Genomic DNA, 12,868 nt, shown 5'->3' on the forward strand with positions numbered 1-12,868 from the left:
TCAAGAGTTGGTGTTGTCTTCTCATTTCTGTTTTGTTTCTCTGATTACATAATACTTTCCCTATTAAAAATGTTAACTTCATTCTAGAAGGAAACATGAAGCTGAAGCTGCTGTTCCAAATTGGTATAGATTTTGTTTAAATAAATTACTTCCTTGATTCAAACAAAGATTTTTAGAGGATGTGGTCTGACTTGAGCAATGCTTTCTGAGTACCCCCAATGGCAGAGTTTTTTCATCTCAGCAGTCAAAGGGTCTTGGGTTGTCCTTGATTCCATGGAAGTGGCAACTATAGGGAAGGAAAGGCTTTCTGGGACATGACACATGAGAATTCATCAGCAGAATGCATGCAGCAGCATATCCATGCTGCTCTGGCTTCTCGGGAGTAGGAATGGCTTTGCTATGGCATTTACTTAGGAGGATGTGATGTGCTCTGCCATATGCCATGGTGACAAAGTGGTCCTCTTTCCCTGCCTGTGGACGCGGAAAGTCAAACATAGGACTGTTGTGGGCTGGGGGAGGTTTAGAAATTTTTCCCATTATTATGTTAGGCTGGCCGGGGTGGCTCCCCTTTTAGCCGTTAAGTGCTCAAGACAAAGGATGGCTGGGCTGGCCCTGATTTTCTTGATTGCGGAAGGTGGAGTGCTGCTTTTTGTCCTTCGGCGGATGGGGGGACACTGGCAGCTTGCCGGCCGACCTCGGGGAGAGAGGTTGTTTTTGTCCATGGTGGGATCAGGCCCCCTGGACTCCGACTGCTAAAGCTTCCTGCTTCTGAGAACAACGCTGAGAACTGGGACGTCCACAGTGAGCAGAGTGCTTTCCTCACCCTTCTCCCACCTGGGACAGAGCTGCCGCCTCGCTCCCCTGCTCCTGCAGCAGCTGCGACTGAGAGGCTGCCCTGCCCTGCTCCATCGGGACTGTGTGGATGAGGAGGGGCATCTGTCACTGGAAAAAGGGACGGAGACTGAGTTCTGTTCTGTCACTGTTTTTTTCTTTCATATAGCTGATGCTGTTTTTGTTTGTCTAGTAAATATATCAGTAAAGAACTGTTATTCCAAACCCATACCTTTTTGCCTGAGAGTTCCTAAATTTCCTTTTCCTGGCAATACTGTCCCTTTAAACCACGACAGATCTTAGGGCCAGAACATGGGGCTCAAGGTTAAGGAATAACAGTTCTTCAGTTGCCTGAGATTGTCTTTTTGTGTGCTAACAACATGTGGTCCAGTAACATGTGGTCCAGCAACATGTGGTCCAGTTTAATCTGGTTTGGGCTGCACATGTTCATACATGTGTCTCTCCCATTTGCAAACCCTTACATAAACATGGGCCCTGTAACTAAGGCTACTGTGACTGTTATCCAATTGCTTTATGGGTTGATAAGGTGAGGAATTCATGGATTTTTAACTTCCTTTGGAAAGCAGGTACATGGATTCAGGGATACCACACACTAACTGCATGTTTTGGGGATTACTTTTATAATGGCACCTACTGTGAGGGAATAACACCAGGGGAAATTTTCTCCCAACCCTTCACCCAGATTTTTGGGTCTACCCCACCACTTTTCGAAGGTTTCAGATTTCCTCTGAATGCTAATGATATCATACAGTGGCTGATGTTACTGATAGTCTTGTCCTATTTAACATTAAGAGATAAGGGGGGATTGAGCTGGATAACAACCCTGATACCTACTCCAGGAAACAGGGATGGTGCCCCAGAGACTAGGGATGCTGCCCCAGAGCCTGACCCTGCCCCACAGTCCCCCTCAGAGAGGAACCGCCCGGAGTGGGTGGGGGTTCTAGTGAAGGAGATAGGCCAGATGATGAAGGAGTACCTCTCCCCAGCTGGTGAGAAGCCCTGCCATAAAGGGGGAGAATCCAGTGATGCTGTAGTGGAACCCATAGGTGTTACATCTGCCCAGGGTCCAGCTGAATTGCAAGGGCACTCACAGCCAGCAGCAGTCGCCCCTGTAGAAACTAGGAAGTCTAAAATGAAAACAAGGCACCTAGACAAGAGGACCAGAGAGGAGGGCCCTCACAACCAGCAGGGGAGCCAGAGGTTGAAATCATCACTGAGTCCCTGTCTTATGAAAATCTCCTGCAATCTGTGGAAAGATATTGCACGACGGGGCCGGGAGGCTTTGACAACGTTGGTTACTTCGGGTCTGGGACCTCATGGGTACAGGTGTGCACTTGGATGGTACAGAGGCAAGGAATTTGGGATCCTTGTCCCAGGACTCAGGTTGTGGACCAGATATTCGTAAGGGAGCCAGGCCCACTTCCCCTCTGGGAGCGGCTTTTAATGAGTGTAAGAGAGAGGTTTGTCAACAAGAGAAAGAATAGCAGGAGCACCACAATAGAATGCATTGGAAGACCATTGAGGAAGGGATCCAACAGCTGAGAGAGGTGGCAGGTACTGGAGTACTCTTTGGGAGGGTATGGACAGCATGACAATGACCCTGACAAGGTCAGGTGCACAGGGCACATGCTGTGGGAATCTGGCAAACCGAGGGCCATCTCAATATACCACCTTCATTGCAATGATTAATGCTGATGAGCACCGAGAAACAGTGAGCTCTGTTGCTAACAAGCTTAGGGATTTTCACAGTATGATGAATGGCGCAGTGCAGGCCCAGGTTTCTTCTGTGGTCCAGGAGGTGAGGGGGATGAGGGAGGAGATGAAGGAGGTGAGGGGGATGAGAGGTGACATAAGAGAGATGAGGGAGGAGATCAAGAAGATCAAGGCAGCACCAGTGCGAGCCTCATACCCCAAGGTTACAGCCCAACGCCCCCCAGCTAGTGAAAGAGGGTACACCCCACGAGCTGACCTACGGTTTTTTCTGCATGACCATGGGGAAGACATGGGAAAATGGGACGGGAAACCCACTTCTGTCTTGGCAGCATGGGTGCGTCAACTCAGGGAGGGAAATGCTAACCGAGGGAGCTACACTAAAGTGAAGGTAGCCTCAACCTCCCATGACCAAGGTGCTGGGCATTACAGAAGGGAGGATGATCTGTCAGACCCACTTGAAGGAACCTCCACTATGTATGTTCAGGAAAGGAATAATAGCCAGGGCTAGAGGGGCCCTGCCTCTAGCCAGGGAGAGGCACAGGATAACAGAGTCTATTGGATGGTGTGGGTCCGATGGCCTGGCACATCAGAACCACAAGAATATAGGGTATTAGTTGATACTGGTTCACAATGCACCCTAATACCATCAGAACATGTGGGGGAAGAGCATGTTTCCATTGTTGGGGTGACGGGGGGATCACAGGAATTGTCTTTGCTGGAAGCTGAGGTGAGCCTGACAGGGGAGGGGTGGCAGAAACATCCGACTGTAACTGGCCCAGAGGCTCCGCGCATTCTAGGCATAGACTTCCTCCAGAGTGGCTATTACAAAGACCCAAAGGGATACAGATGGGCTTTTGGAATAGCTTCTGTAGAGGTAGAGGGCATTAAGCAGTTGAACACCTTGCCTGGACTGTCAGAAAACCCATCTGCAGTGGGACTCCTGAAGGTGGAAGAGCAACGAGTGCCAATTGCCACCTCAACAGTGCACTGCCAGCAGTACCGGACGAATCGAGATGCTGTGATCCCCATCCACAAGATGATCCGTGAGCTGGAGAGCCAAGGGGTGGTCAGCAAAACCCACTCACCCTTCAACAGCCCCATCTGGCCCGTGTGCAAGTCTGATGGAGAATGGAGATTGACTGTGGACTATTGTGCGTTGAACGAAGTGACTCCACCGCTGAGCGCTGCCGTGCCGGACATGCTGGAACTCCAGTACGAGCTGGAGTCCAAGGCAGCAAGGTGGTATGCCACCATTGACATTGCCAACGCATTTTTCTCCATTCCCCTGGCAGCAGAGTGCAGGCCTCAGTTTGCCTTTACATGGAGGGGCGTGCAGTACACCTGGAATCGTCTGCCCCAGGGGTGGAAACACAGCCCCACCATCTGTCATGGACTGATCCAGGCTGCACTGGAAAAGGGTGAGGCTCCAGAACACCTGCAATACATAGATGACATCATTGTGTGGGGGAACACGGCAGTGGAGGTATTTGAGAAAGGAGAAAAGATCATACAGATTCTGCTGAGAGCTGGCTTTGCCATTAAAAAGAGCAAAGTCAAAGGACCTGCCCGAGAGATCCAGTTCCTGGGAGTAAAGTGGCAAGATGGACGGCGCCAGATCCCCACTGAGGTCATCAATAAGATCACCGCAATGTCTCCACCAGCCAGCAAGAAGGAAACACAAGCTTTCCTAGGTGCCATAGGTTTTTGGAGAATGCACATTCCTGAGTACAGCCAAACTGTGAGCCCTCTCTACCTGGTCACCCATAAGAAGAACGATTTCCACTGGGGTGCTGAGCAGCAGCAAGCCTTTGCCCAGATCAAGCAGGAGATCGCTCATGCAGTGGCCCTTGGCCCAGTCAGGACGGGACCAGAGGTAAAGAGTGTGCTTTATTCTGCAGCCGGGAACCATGGCTTGTCCTGGAGCCTTTGGCAGAAGGTGCCTGGGGAGACTCGAGGCCGACCTCTGGGATTCTGGAGCCGGAGCTACAGAGGGTCTGAAGCCAATTACACTCCCACAGAGAAGGGGGTCTTGGCTGCCTATGAAGGAGTCCAAGCTGCCTCAAAGATGATTGAGACGGAAGCACAACTGCCAGCAGATGAAACATGCTACGCTCTTTTCACCGACGGCTCCTGCCGCGTCGTGGGGATGAACCGGAAGTGGAAAGCAGCCGTATGGAGCCCCACTCGACAGGTTGCACAAGCTACTGAAGGAGAAGGTGGATCAAGTCAACCTGCTGAACTCAAAGCTGTTCAGCTGGCCCTGGACATTGCTGAAAGAGAGAAGTGGCCAAAGTTCTACTGACTTGTGGATGGTAGCCAAGGCTCTGTGGGGTTGGCTGGAAAGGTGGAAAAAGGCAAACTGGCAACGTAGGGGAAAACCAATCTGGGCTGCTGATGAGTGGAAAGACATTGCCACCGGGGTAGAGAAGCTACCTGTGAAAGTTCGTCATGTAGATGCCCATGTCCTCAAAGAGTCGGGCTAATGAGGAAGCACCGACACAACGAGCGGGCTGATCAGGCCTCAAAGATAGAGGTGTCAAAAATAGACTTGGATTGGCAACACAAGGGAGAGCTGTTCCTAGCTCGATGGGCCCATGATGCCTCAGGTCATCAGGGCAGAGATGCCACGTAAAAGTGGGCACGAGACCGAGGGGTGGATCTAACCATGGACAGTATCTCTCAAGTTATCCATGACTGTGATACGTGCGCTGCCATCAAACAGGCCAAGGGAGTGAAGCCCCTCTGGTATGGTGGGCGTTGGTTCAAGTACAAGTACAGGGAGGCCTGGCAGATTGACTACATCACACTGCCTCAGACCCGCCAAGGCAAGCGCTACGTGCTGACCATGGTGGAAGCCACCACCGGATGGTTGGAGACCTACCCTGTGCCCCACACCACTGCTCGGAACACCATCCTGGGCCTTGAGAAACAGGTCCTTTGGAGGCATGGCACCCCTGAGAGAATTGAGTCAGACAATGGGACTCATTTCAAGAACAGCCTCATAAACAGCTGGGCTAGGGAACACGGCATTGAGTGGGTGTACCATATCCCCTACCATGCACCAGCAGCTGGGAAGGTCGAACGGTGCAATGGCCTGCTTAAAACCACATTGAAGGCACTTGGTGGGGGGACTTTCAAGAACTGGGAAAGTAATCTACCAAAGGCCACATGGTTAGTGAATACCCGAGGTTCCACTAACCAAGCAGGCCCTGCCCAATTTGAGCTCTTGGGAACACCAGATGGGGATAAGGTTCCAGTGGTATACATGAGAGGTATGCTAGGGAAAACTGTTTGGGTGAACTCTGCCTCCAGCAAAGACAATCCTGTCCGTGGGGTGGTTTTTGCTCAAGGACCAGGTTGTACCTGGTGGGTGATGCAAAAGGATGGAGAAACCCGATGCATACCCCAAGGAGACCTAATTCTAGGGTGAACTATCTATGATACTGTGTCTGTAACTGCATGTATGTATATAATTTAAAGGTTCTAATTTGATGTAGTATGTTAGCATGGAAAAAATTTTGGGTGGATAATGTTGTGGGCTGGGGGAGGTTTAGAAAATTTTTCCCATTATTATGTTAAGCTAGCCGGGGTGGCTCTCCTATTAGCCGTTTAAGCGCTCAAAGGAGTGGCTGGGCAGGCCCTGATTTTCTTGATGGCCGAAAGTGGAGTACTGCTTTGGTCCTTCGGCGGGTGGGGGGACAGTGGCAGCTCACCGGCAGAGGAGAGAGGTTGTTTCTTCTCCGTGGTGAGATCAGATCCCGCTGGACTCGGACTGCTAAAGCTTCCTGTTTCTGAGAAACAACGCTGAGAACCCATGGGACACCCACGGTGAGCAAGTTCTTCCCTCACCCTTCTCCCACCTGGGACGGCCGGTGCCGCCTCGCTCCCCTGCTCCTGCAGCAGCTGCGACTGAGAGGCTGCCTGCCCTGCTCCATCGGACTGTGCGGACGAGGAGGGCATCTGTCACTGGAAAAAGAGGCTGAGACTGAGTTCCGTTTCTGTTCTGTCACTGGTTTTTTTCTTTCATATAGTTGATGCTGTTTTTGTTTGTCTTATAAATGTATCAGTAAAGAACTGTTATTCCAAACCCATACCTTTTTTTGCCTGAGAGTTCCTGAGTTTCCTTTTCCTGGCAATACTGTCCCTTTAAACCAGGACAAGGACAAAGACAACAGTTTGATGGCAAGATGGAAGGGTGCTCAGCAAACAAGTTTCACAGTACTGATGCAGTTTTGCATGACTAAAATTTGTAAAATTGGTTGTAAGAGATTTATAATGCTGTATTCCAAATGTACCCTTTAAAGCACCAGCTATTTTAACACTGGGAAATGACAGAAGCATCTCAAGAGGTTTGCAATATTTCTGTTTTAGCAGTCACTTCATTAAAGATCTGGGAGCTGGAAATCCTTGTAATCAGTCATATACTGTTCCCAAAGTCTGAATCAAAGCCATGTTACTGACACCTGGCTGGAAGTGGTTTTGCAGATGCTGCTCCAGCTGTAAGTATATTTACAGCTCAAACTTAGTGAAACCAAAGACTGCAGTAATATCAGAGGGACCTCCAAGCAGGTAACTTGCAGGAGTTAAACTCTAGTAGAGGTCCTGTTAAACTTTCTATTGTTTGCATGTTTTTCATGGGAGTGGTTGGTGGGAGCTGGTTTTCTGGAGGAATAGAGATGGCAGTTGCCAAAAATAGCAAAAACTAAGTGAGAGGATGTGGGAAGCCAAACCAGAGCTTTGGGGCTCTGCCACTCAAATATAAGATATTCAGCCTGAAAGCCACAATTAAAAGGCTAAATGATCCCTCAAAATGCAAGGTCACAGAGCATTTAAATTCCCTACTGGAATAGAGAGCAGCTTCTGCTCTGTGCTCCTGTAAATCATCTACCATGAGCAGGCAAAACAAGTCTATGAATACACATGAAAGTGCTGTAGCTTTGAGGAGAACTGGCATGAGCTCCTGCTCATGTGTGCAGTGGGTGACACTTTGGACATGACAGGCTCACAAGACTCTCCCACCTGACCACACTTATCCTGGTCTTCGCCATCAGTGCTGCCAGCAGAGGAAAAGTTTCTCCCAGAAAAAATACACACAGAAAATCATAGATATGATTTTCACCAAGAAATTAAACAGGACAGTGTAAATGTGCTCATTTTCAGGGAGGCAGCTTATTCGACCTGCTGCACACATATCCACTGCAAATGTGACAGTAACTGTAAACTAAAACTAACCCAAGAAACCCAACGGTGAGGAGAAAACAGAATGCAAGAAAGGCAGCTTCAGGGTAAAGGCTGATGACCTAAGAGGATTTCTATTGTCATAAAGTAGCTTTCCCCTTAAAAGGTGGGTAAGACCACTTTGTTCAGTAAGTAGTGGAACTATATTATTTTGAGTCAAGAGCTTCTCCTTGGAGCTGATTATTTGTTTAGTGAGAAGCAGCTTCAGAGACACCATTGGTAATTCTTTTCCCTGATAAAGAGGCTGAGCTGCAACTAAAGAATGCAACCGAATTTCCTTTCCCTTGCCAAATGAAGCTTTGCAGCACTAGGAGGCTCAGGTTTTTCTGGATTTCTCCAGTTACAGCCACTCCAATGCCATCAGTTCTCTGCCAGACTTTATGAAGGCATTTCTGATTTTTTTCAGAAGTGAAGCAAAGCAGAATTGCAAAACCTACCTGAAATCAGTGCAGCCAAAATCACCTCCCCAGCCTTACTCTGAGTACACAAACCTTTATGGGTTAACTGTTACACATTGGTTCATAATATGCACTTGCGTCAGAAAACATTTATGTTAGCAGCTGCACCAGCAAGGTTAATACCAAAATATCCTTCTATGTTTTGAGGTTTGGCTGTTCATTTGTTTGTTTTGTTCTTTTTAGTTTGGGGCTTTTTAAAATCCTTATTCTGTTCTAAATAAGGGAGTGATTAATTCCTTTCTTTCTGTTAAATTTTGCTTCAGCCTACTGGTCTTTTTTTTTTTTTTTTTTGTTTCAGACGGAAGGAAAACTTCTAGTTTGGGTACACAACTGCACAAGTACAGCCCCCAAAAGACAGAACCAGACCAGTTTGTATCGTAGAATTATAGAACAGCTTGGGTTGGAAGGCACCTCAAAGATTATCTAGCTCCAACCCCCCTGCCATAGACAGGGCCACTACACCAGGTTGCTCAAAGCACCACCCATCTTGGTCTTGAACATTTCCAGGGATGTTCCAGTGCCTCAACACCTTCACAGGGGAAGAAGTTCTTTCTGATATATAATCTACACCTGCCTTTTGTCAGTTTGAAGCCATTTCCCCTTGTCCTATCACTCCATGCCCTTGACCAAAGCCTCTCTTCAGCTGTCTTGTAGCCCCCTTATGTACTGGATTTTGTGTAAGGCTGGGCATATAATACTTGAAAGAACAAAACCAATGAAGTCACCACAACATAAACTACCTTGAAATTACCTATAGCTGAACTGGCTTGCCCTATAGGTCTCTGATACTGCTGGAAGGGGCAGCAGTTATCCTGTAGCAGGTATAAATGGATGGCAATGGCAAGAAGGAAAAATAATTTGAAACAGCATCAGCCACTGAACACAGTTTGAGGCCTCAGGGCTCTATTTATAAGGAAAATGTATCTTCTCAGCTAGAACAATGTGCAAACATTCCTCGGATCATCTTCCTATATCAAAATTACTGAGGGGATTAGCAGTGTGTTGAAAAGGGTGAGAGCTTCTATAGGTTAACACACAGGATCAGATACTCAACCAAACTCATTCACTGTAAAAAAGGAGATTTCTTTAACCACAACATGTAATTTGATTTACTGCTCTGGCAGAAAGAGGTGCTGGGCGGTAAACCCCAGCACCTCAAGGCACAATCTTGGGCTGTTAAGTCTTACTTAAGTCACTACTTGGCTTAAGTTATTATTGGCTCATCCTTTCTCTACTTCAAATTAAAGCCACTGTGTCCCAAGAAATCATAGCCCATGCTTGGTGAGTGGTGGTCCTTTTGTAGGGGGAGGTGCCTGAGCTGGGGTATGGTTTTTCCTATTATAAGGAGTAAAAGTTCATCACTAGGGCAAGTTTTCACTACAGAACCAGTCAAAACTGGGGATATTTTTCGTTCATAATTATATATTCTGGATTAGAAGGCTGTTATCTTTCTGTGTTTTTCCCTTTCAAGAACTTAGGCAATCAATTTCTGTCTTCCATATTCCTGTGATTATTGCTTCCATTACTTAACCACTTTGCTTGGAACTTTGTTATTTGTTATTCTTCAAGGTGGTGAGAGGAAAGCTAATGTCTTTCCAAACAATTTGATGGGTGAAGGTATGGGGTTAACATATTTTAAATGGGTCTCAATGTCTGTACTACCTTTGAGCAGCAGGTTTGTTGCAGAGACCAGACAGCTTGGCTCCTGAAACAAATAAGTGGGTCTGCACAAAATTGAGTTTCTGAACTTTGGGGTAAAATAGTAGGTACAAGAGGGGAATATGTGGCAATATGTGGAATATGTGGTTTGGGAAGGCTGTACCTTCTGAGTATCTCAGGCAATGGGGAAAGGAAGAGGGCAACTTGCAGCTGGGAGTTGAGGATAGAGGCTGCACCCTCCAAAACCTCAAGAGAGAAAACCCCATGGGCTTGTGCCCCAGTGGACTCTCTCCCTTTACTCGAGTAAAGTTGCAGGACTCCTCTGTCCCCTTTATGGACATAAAATTCTGGTGTTTGTAGATTTTCCTGACAGTTGGAACCAGTATGGGAGCACCTGTGTGGAATCCCACTGGAGATTGAAGGTCCACTTGCATAGGTCCAAGAAGCTCAGTCCATCTTCAGACAACATACAATTATGTCTGTTCATATTTAAGTTATGATAGTACTTGATTTGTGGCCCTGTCAAAAGTCAAGATTATTCGAACAAGCACAAGCAGCAATGAGCCAGAGCAGAAATGAACTGGAGCCACAGACCAATTAAATATGGAAATAAGCTGGAGCCAAAATTAAGCCGGGGAAGGTGAAACCAGCTTGGAGTCTACAACATGCTGGAGGCACGAACAAACTCTAAGAGCTCAACCTGAGACAAACTGGGAGCAGAAACAAATCACCTGAAGCTGCAAATGAGGTGAAGCAGAAACCAGAGAGAGCCTTCCCGAGCATGAGACGCAAACTAGCTGGAGTTACAAAGGAACTGCGACCGCCAGCTCCCCGCAACATCTCTGTGCAGGTTGAGCCGGGTGGGCGCTGGCAGGGCAGTACGGAGAACAACAAGCAGCATCAGCATCGTGCTCGGTGCAGGCATCCCGGCGTCTTCCTGGGGGATCCACACGCGGCGAGGCTCGCTCGGGCAGGAGTGGCTCCGGAAGTGGCTGGTTCGAACTATTCTACCGGGTTACAGCAGAGTCAACGCGGGGTCGAAGGGTTCATCCTGCCGGCAGTGGATCTGGAATAGAGCTGGGGAGAAGAAACCAGGTTTGGCCCGGTGGCAGGAAGGGTCGTCGGGGGATTGATTGGCCTGCAGCTTCTCCTTGGGACGGGACCACCGGGAAGAGCCCGGAAGGGCTCCCGCAGCCCCGAGTCGCTGTGCCGCCTGGCGGCTGAGGCGCAACACGGCAGCCCCGGGAGCGGCACCGGGACCCGCCTGCCCGCACCCATGGAGGTGCAGCTCTGGGCTATGTGCAGCAAGGTTGCATGAGGATAAGGCTGGCCATCCACTCCTGGGGGGGCAGCACCAGAGAGACAGCTCCGGGAGGGACACTGTTAGGAACATGAATCCACGATGTCAGAGGTTTTTGTCCAAAAAGGAGACAAAGGAGTCGTATGACTTTATTTGAATAAAGGAAGAGGCCATGGGAATTTCCCATCGGATCTCTCAGATTTTTGGGGGACGCAGTCCTCTTTTAATCCTAAATTCCTAGCTGCATCACCCTCTTCCTCTTCCCCACTGGCTGAGGTACCCAGAAGGTACAGACTTCTCGAATCACCTACTCTATGCTCCCCTCTAATACCCTCTAACACACCCCCCTTTTGTTATATAAAAGAAAGAAAAAAATAAAGCTATTCATAATTCTATTAAGTCTTTGTTCTTTTTCTCTAGGTTCAGGAATTTATCATGGCCTTGTCTAAGCAACAGTCCATGTTGATTATTAGCATTTTCTAGAACTAAGTTTCTTCTGTCACTTCCCTATTTTTACGTTTCTAGCCCTATCTACAGGCAGATTTACACAGTCTGTTTGTAAAGACACATTCATCTTATTCCTGATGCCTGCATCATGCCTGAGATGGACACCGTAGCTGGAATATGGACATGGTAGTTTGAATATGGACACCATAGTTGGGCTATCATGTCCCCAAACATGTCCTGAACATGGCAGAAAGACCCTCCCACCCCCACCTTCAACCCACAAATAACCAGCCACAGCCATAAAGAATTTGTTAAAAAACAGCTTTGCCACTGAAGCCACTTGAGGCAGAAAACAAGTACGTTTTCCACATCTGGAAAGGTCTCATGGAAGAGTCTCGTGTCTCCACCCAGACATGTCCCTCTCCACAGCCCCTCTGGCCATGGGCCCCCTCCATGGCCCCTGTGCCAGCCACACACTCCTCCGTATGCTCCACTCAAGACAAGCACTTTTCCATGCTGGCCCTGGCCATTCCCCCTGAGCCACCTCAAGCCACATTTACTCCCATGTCCTCTCCCAGCCGTGTCCACCCCATGCCCAGGAACACACACTCCCTCCTGCATTTAGATCCCAAAACTGTGCTGCGCTGCCACTTTGAGCCACGGACTCCGTGCTGCATTCCCAGAGTACCAGGATGACCACATCAAGAGCGCCCTCCCGTCTTATTCCAAATAATTTGTCCTGCTCTAAGTCACCTGTGGTTTACGTTGGGGGACAGGAGGGGCTTCACCCTAACCCCGGAACCAGGGTTTGGGCACAACGCGGCTGCGGAGCATGTGTGGGAAAAGGGAGAGCGGCTGGCAGGGGCGAGGGCTGGGGCGATGGAAGCGTCCCTGGGGGGCTGAGAGCTCACCCAGGACGAGCACTGCTCACTGAGAGCTGTCTCTGCGCGGGGGGTGGCAGCAGCGAGGCCCCGCGGGGACAGCGCTGACCTGGATCCCAGCCAGGCAGCACGGTGGGGGCTCAGAGCTCTGTACCCCTCCCGGTGCCGGGGCAGCGTGGCGGAAACACGCCGGGGAAGGGAACAGGAGCAGGAGTACAGACGGCTGCGGAAACGTTGTCACGAGTCCCTCAGGGCTAGCAGCGCCTTCGCCTAGGCCGAGCCCCGCGGCCTTTCCCCGCCCACCGGCCTTTGTCCACCAA

The 12,868-nt window shown here is 49.1% G+C and overlaps 1 long non-coding RNA gene across 1 annotated transcript; it reads right to left on the reverse strand.

Annotated features, from left to right (window-relative positions):
* Positions 1-9,142: 9,142 nt before the first annotated feature.
* LOC116996435 lies at positions 9,143-12,830 on the reverse strand. Its single transcript, XR_004417938.1, has 2 exons — positions 12,421-12,830; positions 9,143-10,997 (listed from the first exon to the last, which is right to left on the reverse strand). It is a non-coding gene; the product is annotated as an uncharacterized LOC116996435 (long non-coding RNA).
* Positions 12,831-12,868: the final 38 nt, after the last annotated feature.

This window comes from Catharus ustulatus, chromosome 5 (assembly GCF_009819885.2).
Source record: "Catharus ustulatus isolate bCatUst1 chromosome 5, bCatUst1.pri.v2, whole genome shotgun sequence".
Classification (NCBI taxonomy): Eukaryota; Metazoa; Chordata; class Aves; order Passeriformes; family Turdidae; genus Catharus; species Catharus ustulatus.